Source organism: Hemibagrus wyckioides, linkage group LG09 (assembly GCF_019097595.1).
Source record: "Hemibagrus wyckioides isolate EC202008001 linkage group LG09, SWU_Hwy_1.0, whole genome shotgun sequence".
NCBI lineage: Eukaryota > Metazoa > Chordata > Actinopteri > Siluriformes > Bagridae > Hemibagrus > Hemibagrus wyckioides.
In genome coordinates, this window is record NC_080718.1 from 397,381 (window position 1) to 422,263 (window position 24,883).

The 24,883-nt window shown below is 37.9% G+C and overlaps 2 non-coding genes across 2 annotated transcripts; one reads left to right on the forward strand and one right to left on the reverse strand.

The window, feature by feature from the left end:
• Positions 1-9,509: 9,509 nt before the first annotated feature.
• trnae-cuc (transfer RNA glutamic acid (anticodon CUC)) lies at positions 9,510-9,581 on the forward strand. Its single transcript has one exon. It is a non-coding gene; the product is annotated as a tRNA-Glu (tRNA).
• Positions 9,582-9,671: 90 nt separating this feature from the next.
• On the reverse strand, positions 9,672-9,760 carry trnay-gua (transfer RNA tyrosine (anticodon GUA)). Its single transcript is given in 2 exon segments — positions 9,672-9,707; positions 9,724-9,760. It is a non-coding gene; the product is annotated as a tRNA-Tyr (tRNA).
• Between the last annotated feature and the right edge of the window lie 15,123 nt (positions 9,761-24,883).

The window sequence follows — 24,883 nt, forward strand, 5'->3', positions numbered from 1 at the left end:
ACAAGCGTCGGCTCTGTACATCCGACATTAACACTATAAACTTTTTACGTAGAGTGCATTGTATTATGTAATGACATCACACCCAAATGAACCGTAATACATTCAATAAAACAAGAGTAGTTCGGCTGATGCTGTAATCTAATGAGTAAGAGTGCAATACTTAACAATAAATATGAAATGATATGATTAGAAATATTCCCTTTGTGTGCTATTTAAATTAATGCAATTAAAACCATTTAAACTTGACTGTGTAATCTGCATAGTAAAATGCAGTAAACTATAACTTCTTTGCACATTATTTGATTTAAGTTGATCAATGGAGATTTACATTACTTACTCTGATGTTTAATTCGTTATAGATAATTATCACTCTGTTATCTATGAAACATTTAGATACCTGGATGCCTCTACCACTGCAGCTAATCCTACTGAAGAGACATTGTTAAAAACATTCATCTAATTTCAGCTTTTGTGTACAACCTCTTTTGCAGATTTTGAATTGCTGCATAGACAGCCACTGAATTCTGCATCCCATAAATAAGTGCTTGTTGTGGGAAGTGGTAGCTCAGTGGTTAAGGTGTTGGCTCAATGATTTGATTATTGTGAAGTCAAATTTCAGGATCACCAAGTTGCTGCTGCTGGACCCTTGTGCAGAGCCCTTTACCCCTTAACTGCTCAGCTGTGTAAATGTGAGTTGCTCTGGATAAGAGTGTCTGACAAATCTTGTAAATGTAAATGCTACTGTTTGTTTGCAGTCAAATAAATCTGTATATGCCCTAGACATGCTGGATGGGAGAGTATGTGATGATAGGATGATATATTTTAGTTTGTAGTGTTTCAGTTAGAACTCCATCACCATATCACACAAAAATAATAATAAACATAATTTATTTAGAGTAAGCGCTCTGTGTGCTGCCATTGTCCAGTAAAAAGTCCATTATGATTAACTCATGTTAATAATAAGAATATGAACAATAAAATAATTACAACACAGGACAGCTGTTCTAACTGTTAGATAAGCTTTATTTCAACTCCACTGATCAAAATGTTTGCTTACAGTTGCCTTTTAGTCCTACTGCCAACACGATTTTTCCATTTTCAGACAGTTCACATTTATCTATGACAAGAAGCAAGATATGCCACAAATGATCTAAAACCACACCATCAGACTGAGCTTTGTCCAGCAACTTCCATGTACATTAGTGTCTTAAAAATCAATTTCAGCCACAGCAGTATGTCAGAGCTTGAGATGCATTTCCTCAAAACACCTGGAATCAGTTATAAATGTTGCCTGCACAGACAAAACAAGGACATTTTAAGACACATTGAGGCCATTTCTGTCATAAATGAACACACTAGCCTTCAAAATAAGGAATGTACAAAACAGAAAAGAAATATATAAAAGGTGGACACTTTATAGCCTTGCTAAGGCCATAATAAAATATATAGTGGGGTCCAAATGTCTGAGACCACTAGGAAAAATGCTTCTTTTTTGCATTTTTTTCTAATTTAATACATTCATTTGTTTTACAGATTATATTATTTGACACCAACTTGAAGTAAAATCTTTAAATTTATGCATGATGCCTTTCTGAGTTTCTAGCATTTAGCATGTTGCCGTTTTTGCTTTAAATGAGTTTGTGCATTTGAGCTGCATGGACACCACAAGTTTATGCAAAACCTTACAAGCCATTTTAGATCAAATGCATCAGTGTCACTTGAACACATGCTTCAGTAAAAAAGATCAGACATGAGGAAAATCTCACCTTTAAATAGACACCTAGAAAGAGTACAGAATCTTAAATTAACTATTGTTTATTTTCTATATTTTAAAGAGGAAAAATGCAGTTGAAGAAAAATCCCAGATTATTAATGTGGTCACAGAATTTTGGACTCCATGCGTAGATTTGTTGTTTTACCCGAGTTGGTTTCTTCAAGTCTTTTGTTTTGCGGTGATTGAATGAATCTGACATTTGACAAATTCAGCCTTTCAGCCTGTGAAATGTTAAAAAAAAAACCCTGTGAGGGTGGATTATTGCAAATTTTGTTCGTCCAAAATTAAGAGATGACTAGAGCACAAGCCTCCATTTAAGAATATTGAGGATTAATAAGAGCTTAATCCTAGAAGGAAAACAATGTTTTCTACAAATAAAGTTTAAAAGCTTAGGTTTATTCTGATTTCAGCTGATTTTCTTTTGAAGTGGACATAATCAATACATTTATCACATTACAATTATTTATGTGAGTAATAAACCATATAAACATACTGTGATAACACTTTACATTAAGGCTCTGTTAACTTACTTTATTTACTGCATTAGTTAACATTAAAGAAATGCTTATATGAAAGCTTATACCGTCTTTATAACAGATCACCTTAGACCCTGAATCTGTTCTTGGAGCTGGATTTGATTTGTATTGTGAAATGTGAACTGACAGAAACTTCTTAACAATTACTGGTATACTTATGAAGAACAATTTACTTTAAAATAAATAACAGAACTGTAGGATGGGAATAATGAGGATTTTAGTGTTTTAAACCTAAGTGCCAGAATCTCTTCACAGAGCTTTAACTATGCGGTATTTCAAGATAATTGCAGCCACATACAGTGTGATGAGATGAAATAATAATTCTCTTGGACTCAAGGTCTAAGACACATGTATGACATTCACAGTGCTGATGAGACATATATAAAGTGCAACAGGAATAAGAAGCATGCAGGGAGGGGCTACAGTAGGGGTAAGTACAAACATGGGTAGAGTGTAAGTATAAGAGTATAGAGTATAAATACTGAAATCACAAAAAAGCACATTTAAAATGAAAATAAGACATTATAGAAAACACAGGGTCCAAAGTTTTAAAGTGCAGTAATGCTTGTAAAAGTAACCTGAGATGAATGAAATTTAAAGTGACACAGTGTGTAGTAAGGTGTTAAGTCAGTAGTCTGTGTTATTCCTGCTGCCACCTCTGTATGATGGCCTTCTGCCTCTTTAAACAGCTGAGCACACAGACCCTCAGCCAAATATGGCAATTCTGTAAACTTTTACATTCATCCTGAAGGAAATTTCAGAGTGCTTTAAGTGAAGGAAAGTGAAGGGACAGGCCTTGTTTTCTTTCCACATCCTCCAGCTGAAATTAATCACCAGACCTAACTTATAAACACTGATTCAGATGTTTGAAACTGAAAAGTGTTTAAAAAAGAAAAGAAAAGCTATTTCATTCAGTAAATTCATTCTGACATTCACTCTTCTGATCTGTAAGCTGTGTAACGTGTGGGTGACTGCTTCTGTGTTATAATCTTGAAAACTGATGAAACCCTCAGATGAAAGGTCACTTACACTGACTACTAGCTGTAGTTAACTGCAGGAACTGCACAACACTAACTTGGTGTCACAAAACAATTTGTTTAGAGTTTAACCCTTTTTATCATCACACCGATGTTCCTTCTATTTAACTTATCAAACATTTTCAATTAATATAAACAAATGAATTATTTTCTCGCTGCAAATCCGTTCCAAAATTAACCACCACTGTGGAGTGTAACAACACAAAATAATTCAACACTGAACCCCCAAAACAAACAGAAATTTTCCTCTTGTAAGCTGTAAAACATTTTTTCTAGGGTGAGCATACATAGTGAGGAATGATTAACTGCCTTTACAGATGAAACCAGATGTTTACATACACTTTATAAAAAGACACATAACCTTTTTTCTCACTGTCTGACATTAAATCAGACTAAATGTTTCCCGTTTTAGGTCAGTTAGGATTACCAAAATTATTTGTATTTGCTAAATAAATGCCAGAATAATGAGAGAGTGAGTGAGAGAGAGAGAGAGAATTTTTTTTTTTTACTTTCTTCAAAGTCAGTTTTGTAGGCCGCCTTGCTCCCACATGCCTTTTCAGCTCTGCCCACAAATTTTCTATAGGACTGAGATCAGGGCTTTGTGATGGCCACTCCAAAACATTGAGTTTGTTGTCCTTAAGCCATTTTGTAACTATTTTGGTGGTATGTCCATTTGGAAGACACATTTGCAACCAAGCTTTAACTTCCTGGCTGATGTCTTGAGATTGCTTCAATATTTCTACATAATGTTCTTTCCTCATGATGCCAACTATTTTGAGAAGTGCACCAGTCCGTCCTGCAGCAAAACACCCCCACAACATGATGCTGCCACTCCCGTACTTCACAGTTAGGATGGTATTCTCAGACTTGCAAGCTTCCCCCTTTTTCCTCCAAATGTAACGACGGTCATAATAGGATTACCAAAATTATTTGTATTTGCTAAATAAATGCCAGAATAATGAGAGAGAGACAGAGAGAGAGAGAAATAGAGAGAGAGAGAGAAAGAGAGACATTGTTACATTTTTCCTCCAAATGTAATGATGGTCATTATGGCCAAACAGTTCAATATTAGTTTCATCAAACCACAGGACATTTCTCCAAAAATGAAGGTCTTTGTCCCTGTGTGCATTTACAAACTGTAATCTGGCTTTTTTATGTTGTTTGTGAAGTAATGGCTTCTTCCTTGCTGAGTGGCCTTTCAGCCCATGTCGGTACAGGACTCGTTTCACTGTGGATAATGACACTTTCTTCCCAGCTTCAGCCAGTATCTTCACAAGGTGTTTTGTTTTTGTTCTGTGGTTGATGCACATATTTCGCACAAAGCAGGTTCATGTCTGGGACACAGAACCCATCTCCTTCCTGAGTGGTACAATGGCTGGACATTCCCATGGTGTTTATATTTGTGTATAATTGTTGAACAGATGAATGTGGCACTTTCAGGCATCTGGAAATTGTACCCAAGGATGAAATCTTGGCTGATTTCTTTTGATTTTCCCATGGTGTCACACAAGGAAGTGTTTGAGGTGTGCCTTAAAATACATCCACAGATGTGCCTCCAATTAACTCAAATGTTGTCAATTGACCTATCAACAGCTTCCATGACATCAGCATCTTGGCTTTCCCAAATTGTTTAAAGTATAATAATCTTTGTGTATGTAAACTTCTGACTTTGAAGAAAGTAATAAAAAAAAATTCTCTACAAAATTCTCTCTCTTATTATTCTGGCATTTAGCAAATAGGAATAATTTTGGTAATCCCAACTGACCTAAAACGGGAAAGGTTTAGTCTGATTTAATGTCAGACAGTGAGAAAAAAAGATTATGTGTCTTTTTATACAGTGTTTGTAAACTTCTGGTTTCAGTGGTAAGTACCTGGGTGTTCATCTCAACTATAAACTGGACTGGACAGACAATTCCACTGCACTTTACAACAAAGGTCAGAGCAGATGGTGGGAGAAAGGAGGATGATGGTCAGGTTCTGGAAGTCTTTGATGACCCTGGGCAGTTCCTGTAGTGGTAGGCTACTTCACCCCAAGTGTTTGAGAGAGCGGTACTGTAGGTCTTTCCTCCCTGCTGCTGTGAGACTGTACAATACAGTTGGGGATTTCTACTATATCATTTGAGAATTGTGGAATAACACAAGATTAATTTTTACACAAGATACTTTATCTTGATATTTTCTCTATTTTATATTCAGATTACAATTTATTATTATTATTATTATTATTATTATTATTATTATTATTATTATTATTATTATTATTATTATAAACTGAAGAACCCCAGCCACTAGATGTAGTGCCGATTTTTTACACTTAATCATGCTAAGTCTTGTGCTAGCGCGCTGACGGACAATTTTAGTTAACCTGCTAGTGAACTTGTCTGCCGGTTTAAATTACACTCTAAAACCCTCAACCGAGTTGATTAGCTTGGCTAACGAGAAGTTATTTCCACAATATAATATTTATTTCCATTAATGGGTCACTTTTAACAACCCTGAGTACTGGTTTTACACTAAATCATGATTGTGATGACTGGTTCATTTTTGTTAATTCATTTTTTTATTGTATCTTGTGGACTATATGTAAACTTCTGTTATGTAACAGAGCTAAATAAAAAAAATGCATTGTTTATGATCCCTCTTATTATTTATTTGTTTGTTTGTTTACATTTTCCATTTTCTGCTAGTACTTATGATGTCAACTGCATTAGTCTTGGCAATTTTATATATTTTGTAATTGTAGCATTAGTAGCTTGAAGCTGGGGAACAATAGTCTGTTTCGGGTGGGGAAGAAAGGAAAAAAATGGGGAAGAAGGGGAAAGAGAGAAAAAGAGAAAAAAAGAGAAGAAAAGAAAGAGGAAGAAAACAAAAGAGAGACAGAATGCCACGTGTGATTTATATACGCCTGTTTTGTAAATTTTTATTTAAAAATGTGTTTTTTTACAAAAAAATCAGTAAAAATTCAAGTCCCCCTCCCATCCACAGCGACCCGGCTCGAATCCCACCTCAGACAAGGATTAAATATTGCATTCTGTTTTGAAATGGCAACTGTTAGTCTACAGAAACAGTCCTGCTATCAAAATGAGTCAAGTTCTAAGTCCTGTGTAGTTAGTTGACTTCGATTATTTAATTATCTGCAAAATATGGCTTCTCAGTACGACCTACTGTTAGAAATATTGTCTTTTTTTTTTCAAAGATAAGAATAATACAGCCCAAGACACACACCATAACAATATACATAAGTGATAAATTATTATAAAATACTAACAAAGTATAGAAATCTATAAACGAAAAACTATCAATATTTATATTATTAAATATAGATTTAATAATATAAATTTAAAAAAAAGTTAAGGATATTCGGCTTTCGGGTGAAATTTCAGGATGCACCTAAAATGCACTATAACCTTTACAGGTGAACTTAATTTGACCTTCTCTACACTTTTGAATGCACATGTCCAACTTCAGTGTTCAGTGTTTCAGTACTTTTTGCATAACTTGCTGTTTTCTAACAAGGTGCTTAACGGCAAAATTCACAACTGGTGTTTGATCCATGAATTGACCAATACATTTTCTGGTTCAATTAGAATTGGTATTTAAACAGTCCTCTTCATCATGCTGTTTACATTTTGACATCATGAAACCAAGACCACACCTAACAATTGACTAACAGTACCTCGCCATTGCGAGGCTTCAAACAGGATGTTCTCAGAGGGAAGTGGCCACTGAGCTTAGAGTGTCACAGAGTGTCATCAGCAGGTTGCAACAGAGATACAGAGAGACTGGAAGAATCACAGAAAGGCATAGAAGTGGACGTCCTTTGTCTACATCCCACGTTGATGACCACTTCATTGTGAACAGTGCCCTGCGGAACCGGATGATGAATGCCACTCAACTCCAGGCACATTTAAGGGAGGTAAGAGGCACCCAAGTGTCATGTCAGACCATTTGAAACCGTTTACATCAATGTGGTCTGCGTGCTAGACGACCTGCAAGGGTACCTGACCACACCACCAGGCACAGGCGTCGGGCCAGGGAGCATTTACGCTGGACAAGGGACCAGTGGACCTCAGTGCTGTTCTCTGATGAAAGTCAATTCACGTTGAGCAGAAATGATGGCTGCCAACGATGTTGGAGACGTCAAGGAGAGCGCTATGCATCAGCCACTGCTGTGGTGGTGTTACAGTCTGGGCACGTGTGTCTACTCAATACAGAACTGCCCTACATCTTGTGAATGGTACAGTGACAAGCCAGTACTACCTGAATAACATCATTAATCCAGTCATTGTGCCCCTGCATGAACAATACAGGCCTAATTTCTTCATCATGGACGACAATCCTACAGCTCATCGAGGTCGCATCATTAGGGAACAGCTGCTGGAGGCTGGGGTACCTCAAATGGAGTGGCCTGCACTTTCTCCAGACCTTCCAGAAATCTAACAGCAGCAGACACTCCCCTATTTACATCAACGGGTCTGAAGTAGAGCGTGTCTCCAGCTTTAAGTTCCTGGGTGTCCACATCTCTGAGGATCTGTCCTGGCATCTGAACACCTCAACTCTGTTTCGGAAGGCACAATAGGGTCTTTACTTCCTAAGGAGACTGAAGAAAGTTCACCTATCCCCCAAGATCCTGACCAACTTTTACCCCTGCATCATTGAGAGCATCTTGACGAGCTGCATCACAGTGTGGCATGGCAGCTCCACGATGTGTGAAAAGAAATCTCTGCAAAGGGTTGTGAAAACCGCCCAACGCATCATCGGCACCCAACTACCTGCCATTGGGTCTCTTCACCACAGTAGATGTCTGCGCAGAACACACAAAATAATCAAAGACTCCTCCCACCCGAGTCACAAACTGTTCAACCTTCCATCCAGGAGGAGATACAGGTCCATCCTCACCAGAACCAGTAGGTTTAGGGCCAGTTTTTTTCCTTCAACCATAAATCTACTGAACTCTACACTACACCACTAGGACACTCATGTCTTTCTACACTTACCACTTTACAGTTCTGCTCCACTCTGTACATTCTGTTAATATAATATTTTTCACTGTTAAACATTCTGTTGTACATTCTGTTATAATATAATTTTTTCTCAGTGTGTAATATAATTATTGTACATATTGTCCATTTCATAGATTACACCTAGTATTATCTATTTGTCTATCTATTTATATACATTTACATATACTATATTTATACATACTATATAATATATGTATATTATCTGTTACTGTTGTACATACATTTTACATAATGCACACATTTTTAGCACAATTATAATATATATGTCACTTTATCTACTGTAAATATTACTTGCACATACTTCTCTATGCACACTCTGACATAGCCTTATTTATCGATGTACATATTTACATATTTATCTGCACCTGTTCATTGGCAGAATTTCTACTATTTGCACTTCTGGTAGATGCTAAACAGCATTTCATTGCTATGTACCTGCACTCTGCAATGACAATGAAGTTGAATCTATCTGTCTGTCTGTCTGTCTGTCTGTCTGTCTGTCTGTCTGTCTATCTATCTATCTATCTATCTATCTATCTATCTATCTATCTATCTATCTATCTATCTATCTATCTATCTATCTATCTATCTATCTATCTATCTATCTATCTATCTAATGCACAGGGTTTCACGCTGTCCACCAGGCGCCTCAAAAGCGATGGGCCAAAACCTTCAGATTTGAACGTTTGTGTGCTTCGCTGCACGTCAAAGCTTTTCCATAGGACAGAAATACCTGTTCTTGTCTAGACCTGATCGGTGAGCAGTACACCCCGTATGGCTCGCCAGCTCATCACTGTGCAAACACATTCACGCACTCGCTCATACCTAATAGCAATTTGTTTCAGCTGATCCACCTACTGGCATGTCTTTTGGAGGTGAGAGGAAACCGGAGAACACCGGGTGTACACACACGGGGACTCCGGACAGACTGCAAACTGGTGACCCTGCAGCTGAGAGGTGGGACCTCTTTTAAGTCTTTTGAGACAGTCTGTGCAGACATTCTGTTGACGTTAAAGCGAATTTGTTTAAACTGCTGTTTCCTCAGGTGTAACTCATCCGGAATTGGCGTAAATCGGCACTAGAGGCCAATCCTGGGTGCTGCGCCCAGCCGCACGAGGCCCACACACCTGTCTGTGTCTCCCTGGTGGTCTAGTGGCTAGGATTCGGCGCTCTCACCGCCGCGGCCCGGGTTCGATTCCCGGTAAGGGAAACGAGCTCTTTTTCGCGCCCGGCCAGAGCTAGCGGCCGCAAGAAGCCGAGGTACTGAAATGGCGCGTTTCCCAGAGGCTGGTAAAAGCTGTCCTTCGAGCCGGATTTGAACCGGCGACCTAAGGATGTCCATTTGTAAGCACCTACAGTCCTCCGCTCTACCAGCTGAGCTATCGAAGGGAGGGCTCAGGGATGTCTTTTGGCAGCGACCTGGCAAATGGGACCCCTGGCGATTTTGTCTGTTACGAGCCACATTGCGCAGCAGTTTCAGGGGTGCTAGGCCAGATTTACTGGGGCCTATAAACGTGCTTGTCGATGTTGGACCCTTCTTCACCGACAAACTTTACAATCCCGTTTGCAATCTCAGGTTTCTACGCGTGGCCGCCCTCACCGGTGCGTTGACTTAAACTAAGTAAATACAGAGAGGACCTAATGCGCAGGGTTTCACTCTGTCCACCAGGCACCTCAAAAGCGATGGGCCAAAACGGTCAGATGTGAACGTTTGTGTGCATCGCTGCACGTCAAAGCTTTTCCATAGGACAGAGATACCTGTTCTTGTCTAGACCTGATCGGTGAGCAGTACACCCTGCATGGTTCACCAGCTCATCACAGGGCACTGAGCAAACACATTCAAGCACTCGCTCATACCTAATAGCAATTTGTTTCAGCCGATCCACCTACTGGCGTGTCTTTTGGAGATGAGAGGAAACTGGAGAACACCAGGTGTACACGCACGGGGACTCTGGACAGACTGCAAACTGGTGACCCTGCAGCTGAGACCTCTTTTAAGTCTTTTGAGACAGTCTGTTGATCTTAAAGCGAATTTGTTTAAACTGCTGTTTCCTCGGGTGTAACTCATCCGGAATTGCCATAAATCGCCACTAGAGGCCAATCCTGGGTGCTGCGCCCAGCCGCACGAGGCCCACAAACCCGTCTGGGTCTCCCTGGTGGTCTAATGACTAGGATTCGGCGCTCTTGCTGCGGCGGCCTAGGTTCGATTCCCGGTCAGGGAAGCAAGCTCTCTTTTGCGCCCGGCCAGAGCTAGCGGCAGCACACAAACGGCGTGCTTCCCGGAGGCTGGTAAACGCCATCCTTCGAGCCGGATTTGAAACGGCAACCTAAGGATGTTCATTTGTAAGCACCTACAGTCCACCGCTCTACTAGCTGCGCCAAAGTTCAATAGTCTGCTTTGGGTGGGGAAGAAAGGAAAAAAATGGGGAAGGAGGGGAAGGAAGAAAAGAGAGAAGAGAGAAGAAAAGAAAGAAAGCAAAGGAGAGACAGAGTGCCACATGTGATTTATATGCACCTGTTTTGTAATTTTTTTAATTAAAACAAAAACCTACCAATATTTATATTATTAAATATATATGTTGAAGCACACACCTAAATAAACTTATAATGATAAAACAAAGAATACATTCAAGTCAGGTCAAGAATCTTTTATTGTCCTTTTGACCACATATAGCTGATGCAGTACACAGTGAAATGAGACCATGTTTCTCCAGGACCCTGGTGCTACATAAACAACATAACATAATTACAAAACACAGAGCTAAGGACGGAAAGTAAGCTGTCCTAGCTTCATAAAGTACATCGTGTGCAACATGGTGCAAACAGTGCAAGACAAAAGACAGTGCAAAGAGACAATACAGTACGTATAGCAGCAGTTGAATAATGTGCAAATACAATTCAAATAATACATTATTTAATACATGTACCCTAATAATAAATACAAGTGACACATTATAAAATAGCAATATATTAAACTATAAACAAAACAGAAAAATACTATTTAAACATCAAATATTTAAATATAAAATACATGTAACTTTGTAAGAATACAAGTGCTATATGCAACATATCTATATTTTCTTTATTTTTTTGAGCAACTGTTGTTCTGTCATCATCTCTGTCACTGGACAATAAATTCTGGCCTTGTCTTGGCTATGTCCAGTTGCTGATGTCCTAGAACAACCACACTTTCTGCAAGTGTCGGCCTTCACCTAATGTATGCACGTGGTTGACGTGGCACAGGTGGTTGAAATGCTGTTGGAGGAACACGGCTTGGTTGATGGACCATCAAGTAGGGTGGAGCGCTGCTGGGCTGGGGAGTGCTGGTTGCTGAGGCTCCAGGGTCCATGTCCAGGGTCCGAATGCGGGTTCGGTGTGGGGACCATGCTTGATAAAAGTGCTGGGCTCGATGGAAACAGCACCAGTTTGCGCCAGTATGCGTAAAACATGATGAAAAAAATATACATTAACAGTCTACATATATGGCAGTAAAATTTAAGCAGTGGGTAAAGAGTTTAGGTGAGATATTTCAGATGTAATATACTGAGATATTTACATACCAAATTCTCCTCAATAACTTGAGTGGGAGAATCTGAAAAAAGTCATGTGTCCACAGGCCTGCACTGGACATTTGCTTATCTGTAACATTAAAAAAAACTACTGTCAGTTGGCACAAAACCTAAAGATTACACGGTATGGCTTTGTCTTTTCTATACATACCCTCTGGTGAGGAGCAGGTCTGTCCCCAGCTGCAGAGGGACACACACCTGTGCTGGAAAACTGCCATGGCCTTTTGATTTTTGAGGCTTTAGTAGTTGAAAATCTGTGAAAGTTAAATTCAGCATGTTGAATTGAATAATATCATAATTAAATAAATAAAAACGAACAACATGCAATTCCGTACAATTTCCAGCCCTCTTATATTATAAATTGTACATAAAAATGCACACTATAATAATAATACACTATGATGAATAATACCAGTACACTATGATGAATAATACCAGTACACTATGATGAATAATACCAGTACACTATGGTGAATAATACCAGTACACTATGATGAATAATACCAGTACACTATGATGAATAATACCAGTACACTATGATGAATAATACCAGTACACTATGGTGAATAATACCAGTACACTATGATGAATAATACCAGTACACTATGATGAATAATTTTTTTGTATACTTATAACGCATATCAATACATGATACACATCGAGGCATGGATTTAAACAAAAAACAGCTCTTACCTGGGGCGGTATAATGTTCCAAATCCTCCTAAAAATTAAGGTTAATCACAGCACATGATTATAATAGTCCAAAAGTTATTAAAATAAACAGGTAAAAACGCGATATACGAAAACACACACTGCAGGTGAAAACACGTAACTTGAATGACACGTCACTGTGCGTGCACGATTTGATTGGCGGATTCATCCGTTTCCGTGGGCGGGCCCATCGGCGCGAACGAACGCGATTAGCGGAGAATGATCAAATTGCGAGAGATTCGATTGGCTCGGACGGGCGTGGCCATCATTGTCTGTCCATCTTTTCAGCGCAGGGATTGGGGAAGAAACATGTAACGGATGTAACGGGCCAATGTGATTGGCCGAGAAAGATTTCCCCTTTTTCCGAGAAAGATTTGAGCTTTGATTGGCTGGCTGACCATGCTTACATGTCTGTACGAAGCCCGAAACCTCTTCACTCACTCTAGCTGACGACACACACACACACAGTAGCGGTCTGAAGTCCGTGAAAAATACATTGTTGCTATTACCGTTTAAGCGATATGTTGCTTAAACTATTGCAAGAAATTCTGAAATAATATATAAATACAACTCTGAGTGGGTCTCGAACCCGGGTCTCCAGCATGGGAAGTGGGTGCTCTACCAAATAATTACCAAATAATAGCACACTTAAGCACAACATGAGCAACATTTTAGCGTTGGAACTAATATATATATATATATATGAGATATGTTGCTTAAACTATTGCGAGAACTTCTGAAATAATATATAAAGACAACTCTGAGCGGGTCTCGCGCATGGGAGGCGGGTGCACTAACAATGTACCACAAGCGATGAAAGCTTTCACTGGCAAGTAAACTTATTAAGATGAGGTTTACATCACAGCACGTAGCACTACACTCCGTTACAAATATAAAAGCTATACATGCTTAAACTATTGCAATACATTCTCAAATAATATATACAAACTAAAGTCACAGTTAAAATATGAAATCTAAACTAGTGTGTGCGCTGGGAACAGTTTAAAGATGATGCATCCAACCTCTTCCTCACTCTAGCTGACGTCACACACACACACACACACGCACACACACACACACACACACAGTAGCGGTCTGAAGTACGTATTGCATTTAAAAATTAATATAAAATAAACTATAATACTTATCAGCATGAAAAGTAATAGCACACTTAAGCACAAAATGAGCAACATTTTAGCGTTGGATACGACTTAAAAAAACAAACCTCTTCACTCACGCTAGCTGACGTCTCACACACACACACACACAGCAGCGGTCTGAAGTCCGGGAATAATACATTTACAAATCCATATAAAAAACTATAATATTTATCAGCATGCAAAGTAATAGCACACATAAGCAGCACTGTAGCGTTGGAACCATGTTTCTAGCCATTACCGTTTAGGACTAGTAACCTTTTACATGCTTGTTTACGACATCTACAGATGCTCGTTTACGGCACCTACCGAAAATCTCAGAGAAAGACCGAACTGTACAGAAACCAGGAAGTGCAGTCCGTGAAAAATGCATGTACAAATTAATATAAAATAAACTACAATACTTATCAACATGAAAAGTAATAGCACACATAAGCATAACATGGGCAACATTTTAGCGTTGGAACCATGTTTCTAGCTATTACCGTTTAGGACTAGTAGAGAGTCCAGGAACCGTAATAATAATAATAATAATAATAATAATAATAATAATAATAATAAAAAATAGTGATGATAACAAGAGTGTGATTGCGTAAGCAATGTTGCAATGTTGCATTTCCAGGAGAAAATGCGAGTGTGATTGCGAATATGTTGCTTAAACTATTGCAAGACATGCTCAAATAATATTTAAAAGCTAAAGTCACAGTTTAAAAAGTTTAAGGTAGTTTATGTGGCTGTAGAGTAAGAATTCAAGCTGTAGGAACAGTTTAAAGATGATGTGTCCTTAAAAAACACCTCTTCCCTCACTCTAGCTGATGTCACACACACACACACACACACACACACACACACACGGTAGCGGTCTGAAGTCCTTGAAAAATACATTTAAAATCCATATAAAATAAACCAATATTTTTTTTTCACACCAATTTTTTTTGTTACATGTTTTTTAAATAAGAAAAATGTACTTTATAAATAACAAATAATGTATAAAACAATAATAATACATAATAAAAGAGAATGTAAAGAAATAAACTGGTTTTACGTTGAATTTACGTTGAAGATCAGACGAAGATGATGGCGGAGGTGGAGGAGATTGGAGGAGGAGGGTGGCGTTTTTCATTTCGTGCTCTATCGCTTAATTTAACTTACTCGCTACACACTTAATGCTACAATTAATTGCTAAATTTAACTTACACACTATGCTACACTTTATTGCTACTTTTTTAATTTTTTTTTCACTTCACCTAATCATCTTCATCTCTGACTTTTGCCTTTTTCGCCACGCCCTTTCACTTGCAAGGCGTTTCAATAAAAACCTGTCCAAGGAGGTTTGTTTCTTCCTCCCTTTCAAAATGTTTGGAAAATGAGTGAGGAAGTGTCGTTACACAGCGCCAACGCACGACCTGGAGTGATAACCACGTGAACTGACCGCTCGCTGGGCTACCAAGTGGCGGGTGGCGTAAGCTCGCTCGCTCGTAACTCAGATCTCGGCTCATATCTTAAAGCAAAAAATTGAGCGAGTGACGGCTCGTATCTCAGAAAACTCGTAAGTTGAGTCACTCGTAAGTCAAGGTTTCTCTGTATATATATATATAAATATATAAACTGTTCTGAGAACTTCTGAAATAATATATAAATACAACTCCGAGCAGGTCTCGAGCATGTGAGGCGGACGCTCTACCAAATAAGCTAAACTGCCACTTGTAAAGTCATTGAGATCAGTGGTACTAATACTTTACATGCACTACCACTAGCCACCATCAAATACACAATATATGATATACACGCTAAATATGCTTAAACTATTGCAAGACATTCTCAAATAATATACAAACTAATATATATTTGAACAAACAAACAGTTCATATTTGAACTGTGACAAAGTCACAGTTAAAATATGTCTATTATCGTATTATCGGGCGCTCTACCAAATAAGCTAAACTGTAACTTATAACACTATTGAGATCAGTGGAGTAATGTTTTACATGCTTGTTTACAGCATCTACAGAGGAATGTTTACGGCTTCTACCAAGAAACTAAACTGCAGCTTATAATACTACTGAGATCAGTGGAGTAATGTTTTACATATCTACAGATAACCAAAAAAAACCCTCATCCCTCACTCTAGCTGACGTGTCACACACACACACACACACACACAAGCAGTCTGAAGTCCGTGAAAAATACATTTAAAAATCTATATAAAAACTATAATACTTATCAGCATGAAAAGTAATAGCACACATAAGCAGCATTTTAGCGTTGTAATCATGTTTCTAGCTATAATCGTATTATCGGGCACTTTAACAAATAAGCTAAACTGCAGCTTGTAATGTTATTGACATCAGTGGTACTAATATTTGACAATATTTTACACGCGTCTCCAGCATGGGAGGCAGGCGCGCTAACAAAGTGCCACAAGCGATGAACGTTACAAATATAAAAGCTATACATACTTAAACTATTGCAAGAAATCTTCAAATAAATACAATCTAGCATCACAGTTAAAATATGAAGTCTAAACGAATTAGCGAGTGCGCTTTGCATTTAAGCATAAGTCCGTATGAAACCCAGGAAGTGAAGCATAGCTAAAGTTTAATGTAGTCTGTGTAAGTAGTATTTACCAACACCGCTTTGCCTGCACCACCGCTAGCCTCCGTTACATATATAAAAGTTATACATGCTTAAACAATTGCAAAACATTCTCAAATAATAAACACAAACTAAAGTTACAGTTAAAATATGAAGTCTAAACTAACCAGCATGCGTGCTATGCTGAAATGTCCGGGAAGCCCAGGGAGTGAAGCATAGCTGAAGTTTAAGGTAGCATGTAGCGGTACAGTTAGAATTCAAGCTGTAGCAACAGTTTAAACACGATACTACCTTAAAAAACAAACCTCCTGTTTACGGAAGCTACCGATAACCTCCGACAAAAGCCGAACTGTGTGCACTCTTTTTAAATGTCCATATAGAAACCAGGAAGTGAAGTCCGTAAAAAAATGGATTTAAAAATTAATATAAAATAAACTACAATACTTATCAACATGAAAAGTAATAGCACACTTAAGCATAACATGATGAACGTTTTAGCGTTGGAACCATGTTTTTAGCTATTACCATTTAGGACTAGTAGCGAGTCCAGGAACCGGAATAATAATAATAATAAAGAGTGACGATAATCACTTACGCAATCACACTAATTAGCTATTTGGCTAGCTAGTGCTAGCTATAGCCCGGCATTCGCGTTTTTCTGAATGAAACCAACACACACATGCACACACACACGTACACACACAACTGTACACACACACACACACCTGTACACACAAATCTGTACACACACACACACCTGTACAGGTGTTCTCACATGGCAGGGTCCTGCCATCTGGAGCACACCAACAGTGTGGGGCCCAAAACGTTGCTAGAGCTAGCTATAGCTCTGCATTCATGTTTTTCTGAATGAAACCAATAGCATTTTGCATTAGCTATTTCGCTAGCTAGTGCTAGCTATAGCTCGGCATTCGTGTTTTTCTGAATGAAACCGATAGCATTTTGCAGTAGCTATTTGGCTAGTTAGTGCTAGGTGTAGCTCGGCATTCGCGTTTTTCTGAATGAAACCAATAGCATGTTGTATGAGCTACTGTGCTAGCTAGTGCTAGCTATAGCTCGGCATTCGTTTCTTTCTGAATGAAACCGGTAGCATTTTGCATTAGCTATTGCGCTAGCTAGCTATTGTGCTAGCTAGTGCTAGCTATAGCTCGGCATTCGTTTCTTTCTGAATGAAACCGGTAGCATTTTGCATTAGCTATTTCGCTAGCTAGTGCCAGCTATAGCTGGAGCACACCAACACTGTGGGGCCCAAAAACGTTGCTAGTGCTAGCTATAGCTTGGCAATTGTGTTTTTCTGAATGAAACCAATAGCATTTTGCATTAGAATGTTGCATTTCCAGAAGAAAATGCGAGTGTGATTGCGAATATGTTGCTTAAACTATTGCAAGACATGCTCAAATAATTAAAAAAACCCTCCTCCCTCACTCTAGCTGACGTCACACACACACACACACTTGAAATACAATACATTTAAAAATCCATCTAAAATAAACTATAATAGCAAAAAGTAATAGCATACCTAAGCAGCATTTTAGCGTTGGAAGCATGTTTCTAGCTATTACCGTTTAAGCGATATGTTGCTTAAACTATTGCAAAACATTCTCAAATAATATATAAATACCACTCTGACCGGGTCTCCAGCATGGGAGGCGGGCGCTCTACCAAATAAGCTAAACTGCAGCTTGTAATGTTATTGACATCAGTGGTACTAATATTTTACAATATTTTACACGGGTCTCCAGCATGGGAGGTGGGCGCGTTAACAAAGTGCCACAAGCGATGAACGTTACAAATATAAAAGCTATATAAAAGCTTCTGAAATAATATATAAATACAACTCCGAGCGGGTCTCGAACCCAGGTCTCCAGCATGTGAGGCGGAAATAATTATGGTACAGATAAAGGTACATCTCATCTTATCGTCTAATCTAAGTGTTTTTACATAAAGCATTATTTAGGGAAAATACCTTAAAAAATTTCTATTTCTTCTTTTATTAATAATAAAGTTACGGCTTCATTTAAGGATGTTCAACTATAATGAAGTAACTTGTGCATTTGTCAATACTATTCCATGTAAACGAATCCACTAAAATGTGTAAGATGGTGTCATCTCAGATTTTTGATCCTTTACAATTAGAATTTCAGACTTTAATCCTGACAGGTTGGGTCTTGAAGGATTTTTGAAGGCTATCTGTATTTTATTGTCATTTTCATTTCACATTGTAGTGAATGATTAAAAGTTTCTGACACTCTTTAAAAAGGATTTGTATTTTAGTGAGAAATGAATTTCATGTGTCTGTGCTAAAAAGATGCATAGAAATGATTTTGATGCATAGAAATGATCGGAAGGAGGCTGTAATAGATGCAATTCAAATATTTTATTAAAGATTACTAATTAAGCACTATAATAAAAGATGCAACTATTTACAGATTTTGAACTATTTACAGATTTTGAACTATTTACAGATGAAGATCTACATAGAGGGATGAGGGAGGAGGGGGTGATGGGGGGCTTAATAGGAGGATGAAAATAGGAGAGTTAATAATGTTAGTAACGATATAAAATATTTGAAAATGTGAGAATTTAATTACAAAATAAATTTATACTTACCTGTGGAGAGCTTGAGCAATGTAGGGACAAAATATGAAATGTAAAAAAGTATTAAAAGGGAATTAACTAGTGAAAAAAATTGTTTGTGTGTGTGTGTATGGTGGGAAATGGGGAGGTGTGGGGGTAAGGGAAGGACATTGCTCAGAGTCTCTCCAAAGTCTTCATCATCTTCTCTATGTGCTGCTGGAGGAGATCCGTAACTGTGGCTGAGCGTAGAATACATCAATAAGGCCTGTAAGCTGACCCTATCAACAAATTACACACACACACACAAATCCAGTATTATGTCACTGTCTTACAGATACAATGGTGAGAATTTGTGTATCGTGGCGTCAGAAGATATTCAACACTTACAATAAGCTCTGTGAAGTAGTTCTCTGCTTCAGGCTCCTCCTCATCTGCATCCCACATGTTGATGAACTCCAGCAGGTGGTCCAAGTATCCTCCCATTAACTTTAGGAAAGAAAGAAGACAAGCTCTGTTAATGCCAGGCTTAAAATATGAGAAAAGAAAATGCAATAAAATAGATTGTGTTGTCAAACTACGAATCTAGCATTCTTTTTAATGCACTGATAAGACTCTTACCAGCTCAGGTGTTAAGTCGTTGGTTAAAAATCTGTATAAAACCCAGCAGAGCTGAGTTTCAGGGCCCCTTATCCTCCTGATGAAGGATAGAATAGTGTTCACTGACTAGAAATACAAAAAAAGAAAAACAAAATGAGAACTTGTAAAGAAGGAGATGTGTGTGTTTGTGTGTGATGTGTGTGTGTTTGTGTGTGGTGTGTGTGTGTGATGTGTGTGTGTGATGTGTGTGTGTTTGTGTGTGATGTGTATGTTTGTGTGATGTGTGTGATGTGTGTGTTTGTGTGTGATGTGTGTGTTTGTGTTTCATAATAACACATCAAACATTCTGTCACTTTCCTTACAGTAAAAACAGCTTGAGTAAAGGTTTGTTTACCAGAAAGGTATTGGATGGATCATGTGCATAAGGCAGCAGCTGAAGATTTCTCTCAACATCCTTAACACACAAACACAATTAGTCACTGCAATTAACACAATTTTGCAATGCCACAATAAATAATCCCTTACCTGAATGCCAGTGAAACCATCCTCAGTGTGGGCAAAATAAGAGAATTCCTGCAAATAACGGGAAGATGAAACTCAAGATATATTTTATTAAAATGCTCTTCTAAAAATCATTAATATCAAATCTCTTCATCAGAGTAATGAATACTGTGATTACATGTGAGAGGGAGGAGTCTGCAATGTGGGAGGGAACACTTCGGCAGACGCTGTACAGCTCACCAGTCCTGAGAAACTGTGAAAAATAAAGCATGAAGATCATAAGGGCTTTTTATCATAGCAGTTTCATACTAACACACTGAACATTCTGCTGCTTGGAAAATTCAGAGATTGCTTTTAGTAAGTAAATGAAAGGTTTGGTTACCAGAACAGCAGCTGTAGGTACATGGCGGCGTATGGTGGGATGCAGCAGAGAGATCGGCTCAACAACCATGACAGAAGGAGCCCTTGGTGTTTCTCTCGGGGATTTAACAGGAGCTGTAATAAATTACTTTTATTTGTATGTGATTCATAATTATAACTTCAATTACAACTAATATTTTCTATCGTACATATAAACCAATAGTCAAGTTTATGAGTTGTATTGTGATGAGATTTCAAAATGGGTAGACATGTTTTCAAGTGCACTAGCTAACCATTAAATATATGCTATAATTTATAGCCAAGCATTAATTTAAAATACTTTTTTAACCATCCACTCATTTTTATTTTTGCTCTAATGAATAAATTATTTATCTTAATGATGCTACCAAGTTAATTATCCAGGCTTACTAACAGTGTAGTTAAACCTGTGTTTTCCACACCCGGAAATGAGGATTTTTCTATTTAAAAACACATTTTATGTACTAATCTTAAATGAACACATGTCTGAACAACAGAGAGAAAGGGAGAAGTAAAAAACTTTCTTTTTAATGCAGAAAAGTTAATAATATTGTGAGTTTGTTAGCTAGTTCACTCGTGAATAAACAGACAAATATCAGCATTAGTATTCAGCTTGTGTAAATTCACTGTACATGTGACTGATTAAAGTCTCAAAAACCTCCTGTCCCTGTCCATCATCCAAAATCTATCTAAATATTATACTGTATAATTATTTACACCTTCACCCGACTTCAGCAAGCTTTATACTCAATATGATATTGTGTACATGAAATGATTAGCGAAATGCGCTAGCTAGCTAACATACATCTGTAATCAAGTCCTTTAGGGCGCTAACTGGATAATCACTAGTCTAATCATGATTTAGTGTAAAACCAGTACTCAGGGTTGTTAAGTGACCTTCTGATGGAGGAAATATTTCACTGTGGAAATGAAATAAATTCTTAAACCAAGCTTAATGATTTTATTGTGTGATTTAAACCAGTAGCCAAGTTCGCTAGCACGATAACTAGCATGAGGCTAATTCGCGGCAACAGATGAGGTCGCTTGTGAGCTACATAACATTAGACTGTAACTGTAACTTCAACTGGATTTATTGTAAAATCAGTGAGACATTAAAGTCACGTGGTAGGATAAAGCTCTTCCTACCTTGAGGAGATCTTTTTCCCCGGAGGCTGCGGGAAATGAAGTAACTCACACCGGTGGAGAGAGTGACCAGACCCGCAGCACAGGCGATCTCACCCAGGGTCAAGCTCTTCAGGTCTTGCAGCATTACACGGAAATCCATCGCAGAGTCAGAAGTCCTTCGTCGGGAGTCGCTGTTCGTGGTGTTGATGAAGTCCTTCGTCGGGAGTCGCTGTTCGTGGTGTTGATGAAGTCCTTCGTCGGGAGTCGCTGTTCGTGGTGTTGATGAAGTCCTTCGTCGGGAGTCGCTGTTCGTGGTGTTGATGTAGTTGTTCCGATGTTCAGTTGTGCGCTGTTCAGATGAAGAGATGAGTTTTTGTAGAGCAGATGTTTGTCTGTATCCAAGGAGCAAATGCCGAGTTATGATTTTAAACTGCTCGATGTGACGCGTTATCACCATGGATACAGTTTAAACACAAACTATTCAAAGAAGCGAATACGCATGCGCACGTGACGTCTAAAATGCACAGTTTCACGCGGCTCGAGACCCAACGTGGGAAAACCTGAGATGCGGATTGGGGTCACGCAGATGATGATGATGATGATGATGATGATAATTATTATCATTATTATTATTATTATTATTATTATGTTTGTTATCGTTATTAATTATAATAATAATAAAGTAATTACTATTATTGTATTGTTCTTATTGTTAACACATACACTTTATTATAGACCGTTGTTGCTCTAACTGTGTGAAGAGCTTTGTAAATATGAACACAGTACTCATAAATGCATGTCACTAACTGTCAGAGAAATTGTAAAACAAATCCAACAATCCCTTTGCGCCACCTGCTGGAGAATCGATGAAATGACATCAAGTAATCTGGGGCAATTTTTGTAAACGTTTTCTGTTATCAAGCAAATTTCTTGTCTATACTTTCTTTTTACCACTGTATTTTGTAATAAAGTTATAACAATAATAATAATTCATTATAATTCTATTCATTCATACAATTTCAGTAATTTATCTTCTTCAGTTTATAATAATAATAATAATAATAATAATAATAATAATAATGATGATGATAATAAATTGTAATCTGATTATAAAATAGAGAAAATATCAAGATAAAGTATCTTGTGTAAAAATTAATCTTGTTATTGCACAATTCTCATATGATATAGTAGAAATCCCCAAATGTATTGTCCAGTTTGTGGAAGGGGCTACTTGGAGCAGTGATGGTTGTACAGTCTCACAGCAGCAGGGAGGAAAGACCTACAGTACCGCTCTCTCAAACACTTGGGGTGAAGTAGCCTACCACTACAGGAGCTGCCCAGGGTCATCAGAGTCTTCCAGAACCTGACCATCATCCTCCTTTCTCCCTCCACCTGCACTGGGTCGAGACTGCATCCTATGAAAGAGCTATCTTTATAATTTTATCCAGTCTCTTCCTGTCTGCAGCAGAATTGCCACTGCCCCAGCTGAAAAAGAAACATAAAAATGACAGATACTACCACAGAGTCAAAAAAGATCTTGAGGACTGCCCACTGCACTACAAAGGAACTGAGTCTTCTCAGCAGGTACCATCTGCTCTGACCTTTGTTGTAAAGTGCAGTGGAATTGTCTGTCCAGTCCAGTTTATAGTTGAGATGAACACCCAGGTACTTACCATTGAAACCAGAAGTTTACATACACTGTGTCAGAGCCTCTAAAATCTCCAAATTCACAAGTCTTACTCAGTGTGTGCAGTTCCACAAGGTACTGGTCAAAACTCACTCCTTGTGTCTGGTCAGCAGAGAAGAACTTGTATCTCTCAAAAGTGACATTCTTACTTGGCAAGAAGATTATGGAACATGTGCCACACACAAGACCTGAAATAATCGTTTGGTCTGAAAACTACACACCTGGCAACACACAAACATCATCTGACATTCACTGAATTTAACTAGATGGCTGTTCCTGAGAAAATTCAGCAACTTATTATTTCAATCAATTTATGCACTAGGCTTTCTCACAACAAATCAATCTCACTGTTGGATATATAATCTAATGATTGTCAGGTAGTTCTAGGTTTCCCCTTGTTTTATATAAACTGTATCCGATACTGCCATCCTGTGGTGAGATTGAGAATTGACCTAATACAGGAGACTTACTAACAGGTACCACAGAGTATAGAAGTAAAGCATTAAGTCTCTTTATATACTTTCACAAGAAGACCAGCCTGTAACCACTTAATGAAATAAAATAATAAATGAATTAAATGACATGAATGAAATTTGTTTTTATACTTGTACTTCTTGTATATAATAAATAGTTTTTCTTTTCTTTTCTTTTTTAAACACTTTTCAGTTTCAAACATCTGAATCAGTGTTTATAAGGTCTGGTGAATTTCCTTCAGGATGAATGTAAAAGTTTACAGAATTGCCATATTTGGCTGAGGGTCTGTGTGCTCAGCTGTTTAAAGAGGCAGAAGGCCATCATACAGAGGTGGCAGCAGGAATAACACAGACTACTGACTTAACACCTTACTACACACTGTGTCACTTTAAATTTCATTCATCTCAGGTTACTTTTACAAGCATTACTGCACTTTAAAGCTTTGAACCCATGTGTGTACTTACCCCCACTGTTACCCATAGCCCCTCCCTGCATGCTTCTTATTCCTGTTGCACTTTATATATGTCTCGTCAGCACTATGAAATGTCATACATGTGTCTTAGACATTGAGTCCAAGAGAATTATTATTTCATCTCATCACACTGTATGTGGCTGTGATTATCTTGAAATACCGCATAGTTAAAGCTCTGTGAAGAGATTCTGGCACTTAGGTTTAAAACACTTAAATCCTCATTATTCCCATCCTACAGTTCTGTTATTTATTTTAAAGTAAATTGTTCTTCATAAGTATACCAGTAATTGTTAAGAAGTTTCTGTCAGTTCACATTTCACAATACAAATCAAATCCAGCTCCAAGAACAGATTCAGGGTCTAAGGTGATCTGTTATAAAGACGGTATAAGCTTTCATATAAGCATTTCTTTAATGTTAACTAATGCAGTAAATAAAGTAAGTTAACAGAGCCTTAATATAAAGTGTTATCACAGTATGTTTATATGGTTTATTACTCACATAAATAATTGTAATGTGATAAATGTATTGATTATGTCCACTGAAAAAAAATCAGCTGAATCAGAATAAACCTAAGCTTTTAAACTTTATTTGTAGAAAACATTGTTTTCCTTCTAGGATTAAGCTCTTAT